We start from the raw sequence: 14583 nt of genomic DNA, 5'->3' as shown, positions 1-14583 counted from the left end.
TGTCGGACATTATTGAGCTACTATGAGGCCTCAGAGAAAAGAAAGATTTACCGCTGTTTGCAATATTTGATCCGTCGGACGTCCCTTCTCTCCCAAAGCCCCCCCCCCCCCTTCAATAGTGGTCTCTGGCCTCAACAATGCGTCCGGATGTTTAATTTTCTAATGGAAAAGGAGGAATCAAGTTTGCAGAGTTCAAGCCCAATCATCTGGCCGTTGACGCTAGCTTGCCAATCCCCCTCTGTTCCTGTGGCGCTTTCAAATATTCCTTACAATATTAATGTTGAAACCCAACAAATTTCTGTGATTTTATGAAAAAAACGTCTCTGCAGACAAGGTGAAAAACATTGTTATTCCCCGAAATGGACTGGTAGTCCACATGGTTGATGAAGATTCTGCAGTGATGGCAATGGCTGCAATACTTAATAATATGAAAATTCGGGCAAAGATTTTAAGAACAGAGTACGTATGTTTTATTAAAATTGACAATGATTTTGATGTTTTTCAAATCTGTGTGCTGGGTGAAAGTGTAGTTTCTGCGACCTGCTTGCGAGATTCGAAAGTTGTGACATAAAATTTGTAAATTGTAAAAAAAACACAGAAGTAACAGCTTGATCTGTGTAGAAATGGAAAAGCACCTTCCCACTCAAAGCCAAAGAAACAATGTTATAGCTCTAGGACGTTAAAATTTATATCAGTATTTTATTAAAATATAAATGGTACCCGTGAAAAAACTATAAATTATTGGAAATCTGTAAAAAACACTTTTGATATTTTGTGTCTTGCTGAGCACCCTTCAAGTGAAAATAACGTTTCATCTGTTACTTCGACAAGGGTCAAAAGAGGGACACAGAAACAGGGTTAGAAAGAAGATGATGAATTGCACGATACCAAGCACCGTCAATATTCAGGTTTAATATTTAGGCCGGCCGTGATCGTCTTCGCTCGGATGTTATTTTTTCGATTGTTAAGTCAACCAAACGCGAGTTTCAAAAAAGGAAACGCGAGCTCCACTATTGGAAATATAGACAAGTTCAAATGACAACACGTGAGATAAAAATAATCCCCTGCAGCTTTGGAGGAGAGTTTCAAGGCTGATATCAAGTTCCTCCTCGCAATCTAACCCTATTGAGTTTGCTTCGTGGGAAAGATATTTTTCCTTGCTTTTCTCCGATGACCCTCCTCCGGTTGAAGCTACCTATAAATATCCTCTCCTAGGCCATATGTCAAAACTTAACCACGTTAGGAACTTAGTCATTGTTATACATTCAGCTGTCCAGACCCAAATTCGTCTAATGAAACTTGGTAAAGCCCCACGATACGATGGGGTTCAAACTGAGCACCTCCTATATGCTTCCTAGCTTGTTATACAGTATTTGGTACATTATTTCAGGCTTGTGTTTCTCAACAATATATTCCAATTGCTCATTCGGAAGGTCTTGTTACCTGTGTTTTAAAAAAGGGGGAAAACCCATAGGTTTGTGAATCGTACAGACCAATTATTATTTTTGCCACAATTAGTAAGCTTTTTGAAAAGTTGATCTTCAAATAAATAAACACAAAGTGAGACCATGGTGATAACCAGTTTGGATTTCGCGAAGGCAGGGTGTGTAAAACGCACATGCAACTTTTTTGGCTATTTTAGACTGTTGTAGGATGCTGAAAAAGTATCTGTATACGTGTGCCATCACCATTTGAAAGGCGTTTAATTCTATTATCCATTCACTTGCTATTCTCTCTCTATTAAGAAGTGGAATAAAACCTTTTCTATGCTGTCTCTTGAAAAAGGGGTATGGTAATGCGTCCATACGGATGCGGCTAGATAGCCAGCTTAGCAAATCTGTCACTTTTCGGAAATGTGTGAATCAAGGCTCTGTATCTAGTCCTTCTCTTTGTTATAATGCCATCCGAAACGTTAGTAATAAAATTCTTCGATTGAGCTTCAAGTCACCTCCTCTAAAACTGAGCTTCTCGTCCATGCTTTGTCTTAACGACCCTCCTTTACTATTAATGTTGGCACAGAAACTACTTCTGCATCGTCTTCTCTGAATTATTTATATCTCTTGTGTTGGATGCAATGTTAAAACTACTAAATATTTGTTATCTTGGTGTTGAAAGAAAATCTTAGAAAATCATACGGGCTACTTGCTCGAGCTAACGGCCAGTTTCACAAAATAACCCCCTACAGACGTTACAATACTTATTTCCCCTCGCATGTATTCTTCTTGGTCCGTTTGTGGTTTTTTTTTCTTACAATATCCCAGCGGAAAAAGGATAAATCTCTATTCTTGCATTTTTGCAAATACCTTCCTCGGTTACCGCTTTGGGCTCGCAACCGGTACATTTCAAGTAGATATGGTGTTTTTGATATTTCTTCAAACGTGGACCAGCTTGTGGACAGGTCCCGTAAGCGTCGAGAAAATATTTTCGCCTTTCCACTTAATTGTATAGGTTAGTTGTGTTGCTTAAATAGCTGAGATGCTATTTATTTTTTTGTGAGTTTTTTTTTATTGTTTACATTCTTATTTTATTTTCTGAATTTTTGTACTCCACTAAATGTATTTTATGCATGTTAAGAGAGTTGAAAAAAAAAATTATTGTTAATCTGAATAATCTTCCAAGTTAAGGTTAAACTGGTGATAAATTCCTCGCTCCAGATTAATCTCAAGGACTGATCAGAAAATTATGCAAATATAGACCTAACAAATGTAAGGGTATGCAAATATAATTTTAAGGCTCCACGGCTGTGATAACTGAAAGTACAACATACGCCATTTTTTTAACTCTTCAGGAGAGCCAAAAACAGAAAAAGTTTGTCGGCTGAGGTTGCTCTGAAAGATGAATTCACTGTAGATAGAAGGAACATATTCTAAACCAACATCTTACGTTCTATTCAGCGGTATTCAAAATTTTTCCATTTTGTGGCGTATGTCTCCTTTTCCCTATAGATGATTTCTATCCTCTTCTGGCAAAAACATTCTCAGCGAATTTTAAAACTGATCCATTTTTGGTGTATGTCTCTTTCTCATTGACAAAAAAGAAGGCAAATGCTGCTATAGCTCCATAAGATAATCCTCTTCTGTCAAAATTGGCGTATTTCTCTTTTTTTTATCTTCGTAACGGTACTCGGTTGGACATTTTTGACTGCACCATGGGATTCGTCAGGCTGAGTTTATTCATGGCATATAGTACATAACTCATTTTTGACCAAAATGGCATAAGTCGTACTTTTAATTACCAAAGTCGTTCCAGGCCTCAATGTAAGTTAGGACTACCGCATTAGCTGTTATGAGTACATAAATTCACTTTGTGCCAGCTACTTTTAAGTTTAAGTATACAAAAGCCATGACATGTCAGTGTGGCATTTAAGACTGGAAGATTGTAGAAGCAGCACTTCTTGGCAGATTTAAATTGATAGGCTACCTCATGATCTTCACTTGGTAAAATGCTGGTCCTATTGGACTTGTATTGTTTTTCTGCGAACTCAATTAGAGGAAATTGTCATTTTCTTTGGTTTTATCTATGTACTAAAGTAAAAAGAGCAAACAGAACATGTACATTCATTCAATAAACCACTGTTCTTATATTCGAAAACCGTTGATTCGAACTAATCATGTCGAAAAAAATTTCATATGCCTATCTAATGCCATGCACACATGTCTATCTAAGAGATGGTCATCTCAGATATAACACATCATGCATTAATTCCATTATTTCACTGAATAGAAAGCTAAAAGGTCGCGGTGGGGTTCTCAGAAAAGTTGAACCCGAAGGTGCAATTGTGAAGGTGATTTTCGCCTTTTCCTTGAAGCCCACAAATTTTCTTTGCTAATAACTTATGAAGGGCAACTTCAAGTTAAACGGATGTTACATGTTATATATCAGCCTAAAAAACATATATTTTTGGTATTCGTATATGTTTTCAAAAATTTCAATTTTAGAGTTTCGTTTTCTATTCAGATAACCGTTAATTACTTGTCATTACCCTGAACAGTTTCAAAAGATGAATAACTTTATTTTGTAAAAATTAAAAACTAATAAATAAAGTATTTTTTGCCTACAAATATAAATTATTAGAAATGGAATAGACCTTTGGAGAGACACGGGACACAAATAACAATTTGAAAAAAAAACATCATCGTTTTACATGACTGACTATAAAAATTAGTCCCTGTGAATATTCGAAGATATTGTTATCATCTAATTGGTACACATATGAATTAGAAACGAAATTTGGAAAAACTTCTTACCCATAGAAAGCATACTTTTTGAAGTGGAAAAAATGTAGGAAAAAAAATAAAATACAGAATAATTGTACCATAAAAGAGACCACTGTTCTGAGATATTTCTACATATATGTGTATTTTGCAATTTCGCCCACAACCTTAGTAAACAATTATTCATTTTTTTACATGGAGACAATGACAGATTATGGAAAATTGATAAAAGAGAAACTCGAACTCCTTTCTGAGAAATGAAAACTGCCACTGCCATCTAGCATCACCCAGTGAAATTTTATAAAATAATTTGTAGCGATCTTAAAGAATATTAGTATTTTAATGATTCTCTTATTACCTTTTACTTTATATTGGATCAAAGATAAAAAAAAGTAATTTTTTCTAAAAGACATACTTCTGGATTTAAATTTGATATAAAAATCTACACCATAAATAGCTAGTGATCAGTAAAACTGGTTTAAAATATAGAATCCTTGCTTTCACATAACTTCAGACTTGGTATATAGAATCAAATCACTTAATTTAACTGAAGTCCAGATTTCAATAAGCTAAAATTCACTTGATATTAATGTCTTAGTTCTGCTGAATTAAGCTGAACTAGCAATGGTGCTGGAAGTTTTAAATTTTATTAAAACTATGTTAAAGTTCAGAAACCGCTTCTGTCATTGTAGTGTTTCGTTGTTATTTGTATTTTTTTATTACTAATTGGAGGCTCTCTATTCGTTAAAAGAGTTGGACCATTTCCATGCTCCTTTCCATTATATGTTTTCCTTCTACTACTATACTTTTTGCTCATGTCTTTTTGCTCATTGTTCTTCTGGTCACAATTCATTCAAGCAGAAGAAGCATATTTTAAAGTGGTATATCATAACATATAATCTGAAATTAAAATTAAAACAATCAGCTCGCAGTAAACCGTTATTTCATTCATTTTAACCATACCTGCTTATATGATTTTCCATCAAGCAGCACGAAATGAATAAACCATTTAATTTGTTTGTTCATCTAGTTTCAGAAGTTTCTATTTGCAAATTCACATCTCCTCTTGAAACAATTTGACATATAATTATCTGTAATGGTTCTTGTCAACAAGAAAGCATTAAACTATAATCTCAAATTAGGAACCCGCCATCAATACTCCCGACTTTCATATACGGTTCGAGTGAGTTTAGAAAAGCTGTTCAAAAGCACTCGGGTAAGCACTAAAGAAAAGTTATTAACATAAATATACCTTTCTATTCACGAGTTGATTGAAGATACGGCAGAACTAATTCACTTTCGGAAATATAACTGCATGATATTGCATGATAGACATGGAATTGGTATTGTTGTAAACTGCCTTCGGAAAATATGAAACAATTTAAAAGAAAAAAAATTAATAGCTGAATATTCAAGGGCACTTGAAGACTAAAAGCGACTTAATTTAAATCGTACCAAGCACGTTGGTGCTGTTTAGCAAGGTGCAATGCGTCACCCTTGTATTAATATCGATTATTTACTTTTTACCAGTTTCCAAAGAATGGATGGTGGTAAATACTTTGAAAGGTTTTATTTTAGTGAAAAAATAAAAGTGCCATTATTAAGGTTTAAAAGTGATTGAAGGGTGACCAAACGCATACATGCATTTTTTTCATAAACCTCCATGACTTTGAATATATATATATATATATATATATATATATATATATATATATATATATATATATATATATATATATATATATATATATATATATATATATATATATATATATATATATATATATATATCTATATATATAAAAATAAGTTGTCTGTGTGTGGATCTGTGGATGGATCAGGTGACGTCACCTGAAAAAACTGGATCAGGTGACAAAACTGAAAACTGAAAAAACTAAGAAAAGGCAAAAACTACAAAAAAAACTAAAAACTAATAAAAAAAATAAAAAACTAAAAAAACTAAAAAAATGCAAAAACTACAAAAAAACTAAAAACTAATAAAAAAGCTAAAAAACTAAAAAAACTAAAAAAGGCAAAAACTACAAAAAAAACTAAAAACTAATAAAAAAAATAAAAAAGCTAAAAAACTAAAAAAAACTAAAAAAACTAAAAAAACTAAAAAAAGGTAAAAAACTAAAAAAACTAAAAACTAAAAAAAACTAAAAAAAAAGGAAAAAACTGAAAAATAAGCTAAAATAAAGGTAAAAACCAATAAAAAACTAAAAAAAAAAACTGAAAAAACTAAAAAAAGGCAAAAACTACAAAAAAAACTAAAAACTAATAAAAAAAGTAAAAAAGCTAAAAAACTAAAAAAACTAAAAAAACTAAAAAAACTAAAAAAAGGTAAAAAACTAAAAAAAATAAAAAATAAAAAAAACTAAAAAAAGGAAAAAACTGAAAAATAAGCTAAAATAAAGGTAAAAACCAATAAAAAACTAAAAAGAAAAAAAGGAAAAAACTAAAAAAAATTTTCATCTAAAAAACTAAAAAAAACTAAAAAAGGTAAAAACTAAAAGAACTAAAAAAGAAAAAAATAAATGACGACACTCAAAGAGAAAGCGACCAGGACAAAAGGAATGTTCGATTAGCAATCAACAAAGCACCGGGACACAGGGAGTATAAATGACGACCAGGACATAAGTAAAAAAAAAAACTAACAAAACTAAAAAGAAGGTAAAAACTACAAAAAAACTAAAAAGAAAAAAAACTAAAAAAAGGCAAAAACTACAAAAAAAACTAAAAACTAATAAAAAAGCTAAAAAACTTAAAAAACTAAAAAAGGCAAAAACTACAAAAAAAACTAAAAACTAATAAAAAAATAAAAAAGCTAAAAAACTAAAAAAACTAAAAAAACTAAAAAAAAGGTAAAAAACTAAAAAAACTAAAAACTAAAAAAAACTAAAAGAAAGGAAAAAACTGAAAAATAAGCTAAAATAAAGGTAAAAACCAATAAAAAACTAAAAAAAAACTGAAAAAATTAAAAAAAGGCAAAAACTACAAAAAAAACTAAAAACTAATAAAAAAAGTAAAAAAGCTAAAAAACTAAAAAAACTAAAAAAACTAAAAAAAGGTAAAAAACTAAAAAAAATAAAAAATAAAAAATAAACTAAAAAAAGGTAAAAAACTAAAAAAAATAAAAAATAAAAAAAAAACTAAAAAAAAGGAAAAAACTGAAAAATAGGCTAAAATAAAGGTAAAAACCAATAAAAAACTAAAAAGAAAAAAAGGAAAAAACTAAAAAAAATTTTTATCTAAAAAACTAAAAAAAACTAAAAAAGGTAAAAACTAAAAGAACTAAAAAAGAAAAAAATAAATGACGACACTCAAAGAGAAAGCGACCAGGACAAAAGGAATGTTCGATTAGCAATCAACAAAGCACCGGGACACAGGGAGTATAAATGACGACCAGGACATAAGTAAAAAAAAAACTAACAAAACTAAAAAGAAGGTAAAAACTACAAAAAAAAAAGAAAAAAAAACTAAAAACTAATAAAAAAACTAAAAAATCTAAAAATCTAAATAAACTAAAAAAGAAAAAAAAAGGAAAAAAATAAAGGAGAAAAACAAAACTAAAAAACGAATGTATATACAGACCGGGACACCGGGATACAAATGACGACCGGGACACAGGGAATATAAATGACGACCGGGACACAGGGACACAACTACAACGGGGACACCGGGGGAAACAGGGGGATATAAATGACGACCGGGACACCGGGACAGGGAATGGTCGATTAGCAATCACCATCAACAAAGCTCAAGGGCAATCATTAGAATCATGAGGTATAGATCTGAATACAGATTGTTTTCCCATGGACCATTATATGTTGCATGTTCAAGAGTCGGTAAACCTGACAATCTATTTATATGCAAAGACAATGGGACAGCAAAGAATGTTGTATATTCGCAAGTTTTACGTAGTTAAAACCATATATATATATATATATATATATATATATATATATATATATATATATATATATATATATATATATATATATATATATATATATATATCTATATCTATATTCACAGGTGGGACATAGGGACACAACTACAATGGCGCGTAACTATTATGGCGCGTAACGACTTACGCGCGCGGGGGGGCTTGGGGGGGCGCGAAGCGCCCCCACCAACTAGGTGTTGGGGTGGCGCGAAGCGCCACCCCAACAGCTAGTATATATATAAAAATAAGTTGTCTGTGTGTGGATCTGTGGATCAGGTGACGTCATGTTTGTCCGCATATGACGTCTGAATTATTTCACACTAATACAAAAGAAGAAAAAAACTAAAAAAGGTAAAAACTACAAAAAAAACTAAAAAGAAAAAAAAACTAAAAAAGCTAAAAAACTAAAAAAAACTAAAAAAAGGTAAAAATCTAATAACTAAAAAAAAACTGAAAAAAATAAAAAAAGGCAAAAACTACAAAAAAAATAAAAACTAATAAAAAAACTAAAAAAGCTAAAAAACTAAAAAAACTGAAAAAAACTAAAAAAAGGTAAAAAACTAAAAAAAAACTAAAAACTTAAAAAATAAAAAAACTAAAAAAAAGGAAAAAACTGAAAAATAAAAGAGAAAAAGAAAACTAAAAAAATATGAATAAATATATATAAAAATAAGTTGTTTGTGGGTTATGTCTGTCTGTCTGTCTGTCGAGTGACGTCGTGTTTGTCCGCATATGACGTCTGAATTATTTCACACTAATACAAAAGAAGAAAAAAAACTAAAAAAGGTACAAACTACAAAAAAAACTAAAAAGAAAAAAAACTAAAAAAGCTAAAAAACTAAAAAAAAAAACTAAAAAAAGGTAAAAAACTAAAAACTAAAAAAAACTGAAAAAACTAAAAAAAGGCAAAAACTAAAAAAAAACTAAAAACTAATAAAAAAACTAAAAAAGCTAAAAAACTAAAAAAAACTAAAAAAACTAAAAAAAGGTAAAAAACAAAAAAAAACTAAAAACTAAAAAAGAAAAAACTAAAAAAACGGAAAAAACTGAAAAATAAGAGAAAAAGAAAACTAAAAAATATTAATAAATATAAAAAATATAAATATAAATATAATATAAATTAGCAATCAACAAAGCACCGAGACACAAATGACGACCGGGACACAGGGAGTATAAATGACGACCAGGACATAAGTAAAAAAAAAAACTAAAAAAACTAAAAAAATGGTAAAAACTACAAAAAAACTAAAAACTAATAAAAAAACTAAAAAATCTAAAAATCTAAATAAACTAAAAAAGAAAAAAAGAAAAAAGGAAAAAAATAAAGGAGAAAAACAAAACTAAAAAACGAATGTATATACAAACCGGGACACCAGGATACAAATGACGACCGGGACACAGGGAATATAAATGACGACCGCGACACAGGGACACAACTACAATGGGGACGCCGGGGGGCACAGGGGGATATAAATGACGACCGGGACACCGGGACACAAGGAATATAAATGACGCCCGGGACACTCAAAGAGAAATCACAGACTGGAACACCGGGACACAAATGACGACCGGGACACAGGGAATATAAATGACGACCGGGACACAGGGACATAACTTCAAAGGGGACGCCGGGGTGCACAGGGGGATATATAAATGACGATGGTGACTCAGGGAATGGTCGATTAGCAATCACCATCAACAAAGCTCAAGGGCAATCATTAGAATCATGAGGTATAGATCTGAATACGGATTGTTTTCCCATGGACCATTATATGTTGCATGTTCAAGAGTCGGTAAACCTGAAAATCTATTTATATGCACAGACAATGGGACAGCAAAGAATGTTGTATATTCGCAAGTTTTACGTAGCTAAAAACATATATATATATATATATATATATATATATATATATATATATATATATATATATATATATATATATATATATATATATATATATATATATATATATATATATATATATATATATATATATATATATATTCACAGGTGGGACATAGGGACACAACTACAATGGCGCGTAACTAATATGGCGCGTAACGACTTAAGCGCGCGGGGGGGCTTGGGGGGGCGCGAAGCGCCCCCACCAACTAGGTGTTGGGGTGGCGCGAAGCGCCACCCCAACAGCTAGTATATATATATATATATATATATATATATATATATATATATATATATATATATATATATATTTATGTACATATATATATATATATATATATATATATATATATATATATATATATATATATATATATTTATGTACATATATATATATATATATATATATATATATATATATATATATATATATATATATATATATATATATGTATATTTAAGCTCAAATGATGAAAAGGTATCAAAGTATACGTAAGCCTCGATGTCCCAGAAGTACTGAACCCAAACTATGTGAATAATACGTTCTTTACCGATGCGTTCTGTATTACAAATAAAATCCGGCCTGTCATCAAACAGTTCGTGGTAACAAACTATAAGTAAGGAGCGACTCGGTCCAATACTAATCAAAACTCTTAAAAATGTAATTTTTATAACCATCGATACCTTAAAAGAATTGACTTTATATGCTGATTTTAAACATATAAAATTCATTAAGCTTAATGTAACCAATCAAAAACTATGAACCTGAAAAAATTTGCTTGATTTTATGAAAAAGGGGAGTAACCCCCCCCTCAAAGATCGATTAATCCTAATGAAAATCACACCATCAGATTCATAATTTCAGAGAGCCCTACTGTGGAGGTTTCAAGCTGCAACAAAAGAGACAAGACTAGTTTACTCGCAAGAGCGGAAGCCTCTCAGTTTCTGGGTAGTTGGTAGGCTTCAAGTAAGGGTTGTTTTTTTTTCAGGTAGAGAAAAGTACGAAAATCAGAATATATTTGATAATCTTAATTAGCAATTTGAACATCACACTTGCTCTACAGATGCATAAAAATTAAAATGGCTGGAATTTGGTTGAGGATCTTGAACAAACTCTAATTTATTCCAAACTTTTGTCTGCTATTGCTCTGCCCTTTATCTTTTGCCTGATATTACTGTAATTTATTGCCTAGCTCATCTTTAATATAGGAAAACTGGCCAAAGCTACCGTTTTGTTTTATTAAAAAAAAGAAAAAGAGTGACTTGAACCTCAACTTTGGTTCATCAGTACCGAATTTTATGCTCAAAGGTCAACACAATTTAACAGAGGAAATCACGAACAGCATGCAAAGCTCACCCTGTAGCATTTAATTTGACTTTATTGACAAGTGTGGTGATAATGAAGCCTGGTCGTAAAACTTTTGCAAAAAAGACATTCCTTATTAATACTTTCACTTAGCTGAGGAGCTTTTGAAAAGATTGTGGTATAGATATTTGAAATCTTGACCGCAAATTTAATCACCAGAAGTGGCATAACCCAATGATGCTGGAATTATTATTTGTTCGCACAAGAATAGTTATACTGACGTGCAATTTATCTAGTTAAACCCAGGGTATTAAAAAAACGTAAACCCGAGTATTAAGGACTGCATTAAATGTTCCCAGGTCGGCTGTAAGTCTGCTTGACCTATCCTTGACGTTGATGGCCTAAAGTGCACTAACATGCCTTCATTGGTTTTGTAATTAGCCAATTGTTTGGAAGATGCGTAATAAATCTTTGCATAAAATACTTACAACCCTTACCTAGATTTTGCAACTCATTCGAAAAAGGTGTCTCGTTGTAATGCAAAATATAGAAATCAAATGACCTTATATTTAATTGACTGAATTTTGACTATTTCGTGTTTTTAACTATTTTTGCAAAATTAAGCTAGAATAAAGGGATTAAAAAAATTGTTTTTTTAATATTCTGCTCTTTTTTAATTATTTTTCAAACTATGCGAATCTCAGTGATACCACCCCCAGAATTACTTTAAAGACCTTGTGGGTTTTCATAAATAGAATTAGAAAAAGAACTTTTTTCAGTTGAAAGTAAGGAGCAACATTAAAATTCGAAACGAGCAGAAGTTTTTCCGTATATGAAGAGTTAATTTCTCCTCAATACCTGGCTCTTCAAACTAAAGTTTTTAGCACTTAAAAAAAAAAAACTTTCCCTGTAATAATTAAACGGTCCTTGTGTTTCAGGAGTCATTCAAACAAAAAACAAATGGGACAAACAGTAAAACTTTAACACAAAAAGCATAGTATTGAGGGGGACAACCCTTCAAATACAGAATAATTTCTACTTGTTTGGAGTTCTAAGGCTGCTCCTTACTTTTAGTTGAATAAACTTGTGATTTTTTAATCCATTTCTGATCATTTTTAAGCGATCCCGGTGAATCTGACTCACCATCCATGAAAAGTCCCTCCCCTCGTGGAAAGCTCCTCTGTGGAAAGTTCATCTAGCGTAAAATACACCCTCGTTCATAAAACCCCCTCCATGCAATTGAATCCTCGCTAAAAATAGCCTTCCTTTGTGAAATTTCTAACAGATGATTCATCCTTAGCAAACTTTTATTTGAAAAATATTTCAAGTTCTAATCATTTTTCCGATCACTCCAGAAATCCTTCTTCTGTGCAAATTATTTCTCGGAAATCCAAACACGCTGAAAATTTCACCTGGAGTAATCTCCTAGAAAATCCCTACATGCAAAATTGAGTAGGCAATTTTTATATAGGAATTCTGTCAAACCCCCGCAGTGTACAATTTTCCATGGAAAGTTCACCCCAAAAAAATTCCCTCCTCACGGACAACCAACAACTACACTCATGAAAACCCATACCATACACAAAATCCCCCCCCCCCAAAAAAAAAATTTATCTGTTTACTTCCCAATAACAAATACTATAAGTTGTGATAGGGGCAATACTCCAGAAGTAAGACCCCGGGTCCCTAAAAACAGGGTCATTAGTTCAAAGGTAACATCCTGATGAACGAATGACCTTCTTACATGAGTATAGTATAAGAGATACATCACTAGCATAATGCGGCTGGCATCTCATTTTCAAATACCCATCCAAACATCACTAACTTAAATATGTGTTTTAATAATCTAATTCTATAAAAAAAAAACATTTTGGATTGAATGAAACTGGTCTTATCACACGCTTGGGTATAGTAAACCGGCGAAATTATGTTCCCTAAAAATCAATTGGTTACGGATTTGTTTCAGAGGGAAACTTACGATCATCCATGTTCATCCTCCAAGGGGCCCAATGGCCCTACCCCAACTTTCTGCCCCTCATTTTTTGTGCTAAATTTTTTTAGATTTTTTTTTAACTTCAGATTTTCTAGCATTATGTAGAAAAAAACAATGAGAAAATAAATAAAGAAATGTTTTTTTTCAGTTGGAAGTAAGTAGCAGCATTAAAACTAAAAACGAACAGAAATAATTATGTATATAAGGGTGTTCATCTCCTCCTCAATACCTCACTCTTTATATTTATTCTACGGCCTTTGTGATTCAGGGGTCATTCTTAAAGAATTGAGACAAAATTCAAGATTTAGTTCAAAGAGCGGGGTATTGACAAGGAGGTAAATCCCCTCAAGTTCTTGTTGTATTTTTAAGTAACCAAAATTAGAGTGCAACTAAGCCTCCTCCCCAACCCCTTTTTTTACAAGAATCGTCTGATCAAAACTATAATAAAACCATTTAGAAAAAAAAAATTAATACGCAAATTTTATTTTAATTATTCATGTGCGGTGAGCCAAAATCAAAACATACATTAATTCAAAAACGTACAGAAATATAAATAAAAAATTCAAGGTTTTTCAACTGAATGTAAGGAGTGACATTAAATCTTAAAACGAATAAAAATTATTCCGTAAATGAAAGGGGCTGTCCCCTCCTCCACGTCCCGCTCTTTATGGTAAAGTTTGACGTTTTTTCACAGTTCTACTTTTCAAAAAAATAAAAAAAAAACTTTAGCATAAATAGTTCTGAATAATAAAACAGTTCCGAACAGAATAATTTCTGTTCGTTTTAAATTTTAATGTTGCTTCTTAATTTCAGTTGAAGAAACTTGTTTTTTTTTTAATACATAATAATTCATGAATGTGACTAAGAGAGTCAGCTAGTCATAAGAATGTAGCCTGTATTACAGATCGTAAGCTTGGTAGGTGTTCTTAGGTACTGGGCTTAGAAATTTTTGTAGCCCACTATCACCTTTACTAAGGACATTTCCATGATTAGAGTAAGATGCTTATCTTAGGAATCAGGATTGTCCCTCGATAAGCATTTTTTTATACTGAGTACCTGCATAGCCTGCCTGATCTAGAACTGTTGTAAAAAGAAATTTTTGGAAGATCGTCCTGCTTCCAAACTTTGGTTGAGAAAGAGTTGCTAAAGCCTTAGAGTTAACTATTTCTACTATAATATTAATTTGCAATCTGTTACGTTCTATAATTCTTGTTAAAA

General features: G+C 31.5%; 1 protein-coding gene and 1 long non-coding RNA gene across 2 annotated transcripts in view; both read left to right on the top strand.

The window, feature by feature from the left end:
* Positions 1-14583, top strand: part of LOC136039818 (BAI1-associated protein 3-like) — a gene marked incomplete in the record, with an annotated part of 299965 nt that overhangs the window by 222366 nt on the left and 63016 nt on the right.
* Positions 5998-9320, top strand: LOC136039822 (uncharacterized). The gene is made up of 2 exons (XR_010620563.1): positions 5998-6887; positions 7663-9320. It is a non-coding gene; the product is annotated as an uncharacterized LOC136039822 (long non-coding RNA).

Source organism: Artemia franciscana, chromosome 20 (genome assembly GCF_032884065.1).
Source record: "Artemia franciscana chromosome 20, ASM3288406v1, whole genome shotgun sequence".
Taxonomy (NCBI): Eukaryota; Metazoa; Arthropoda; class Branchiopoda; order Anostraca; family Artemiidae; genus Artemia; species Artemia franciscana.
Note: the sequence above shows the minus strand (reverse complement) of the source record. Positions and strands in the feature narration are given on the sequence as shown.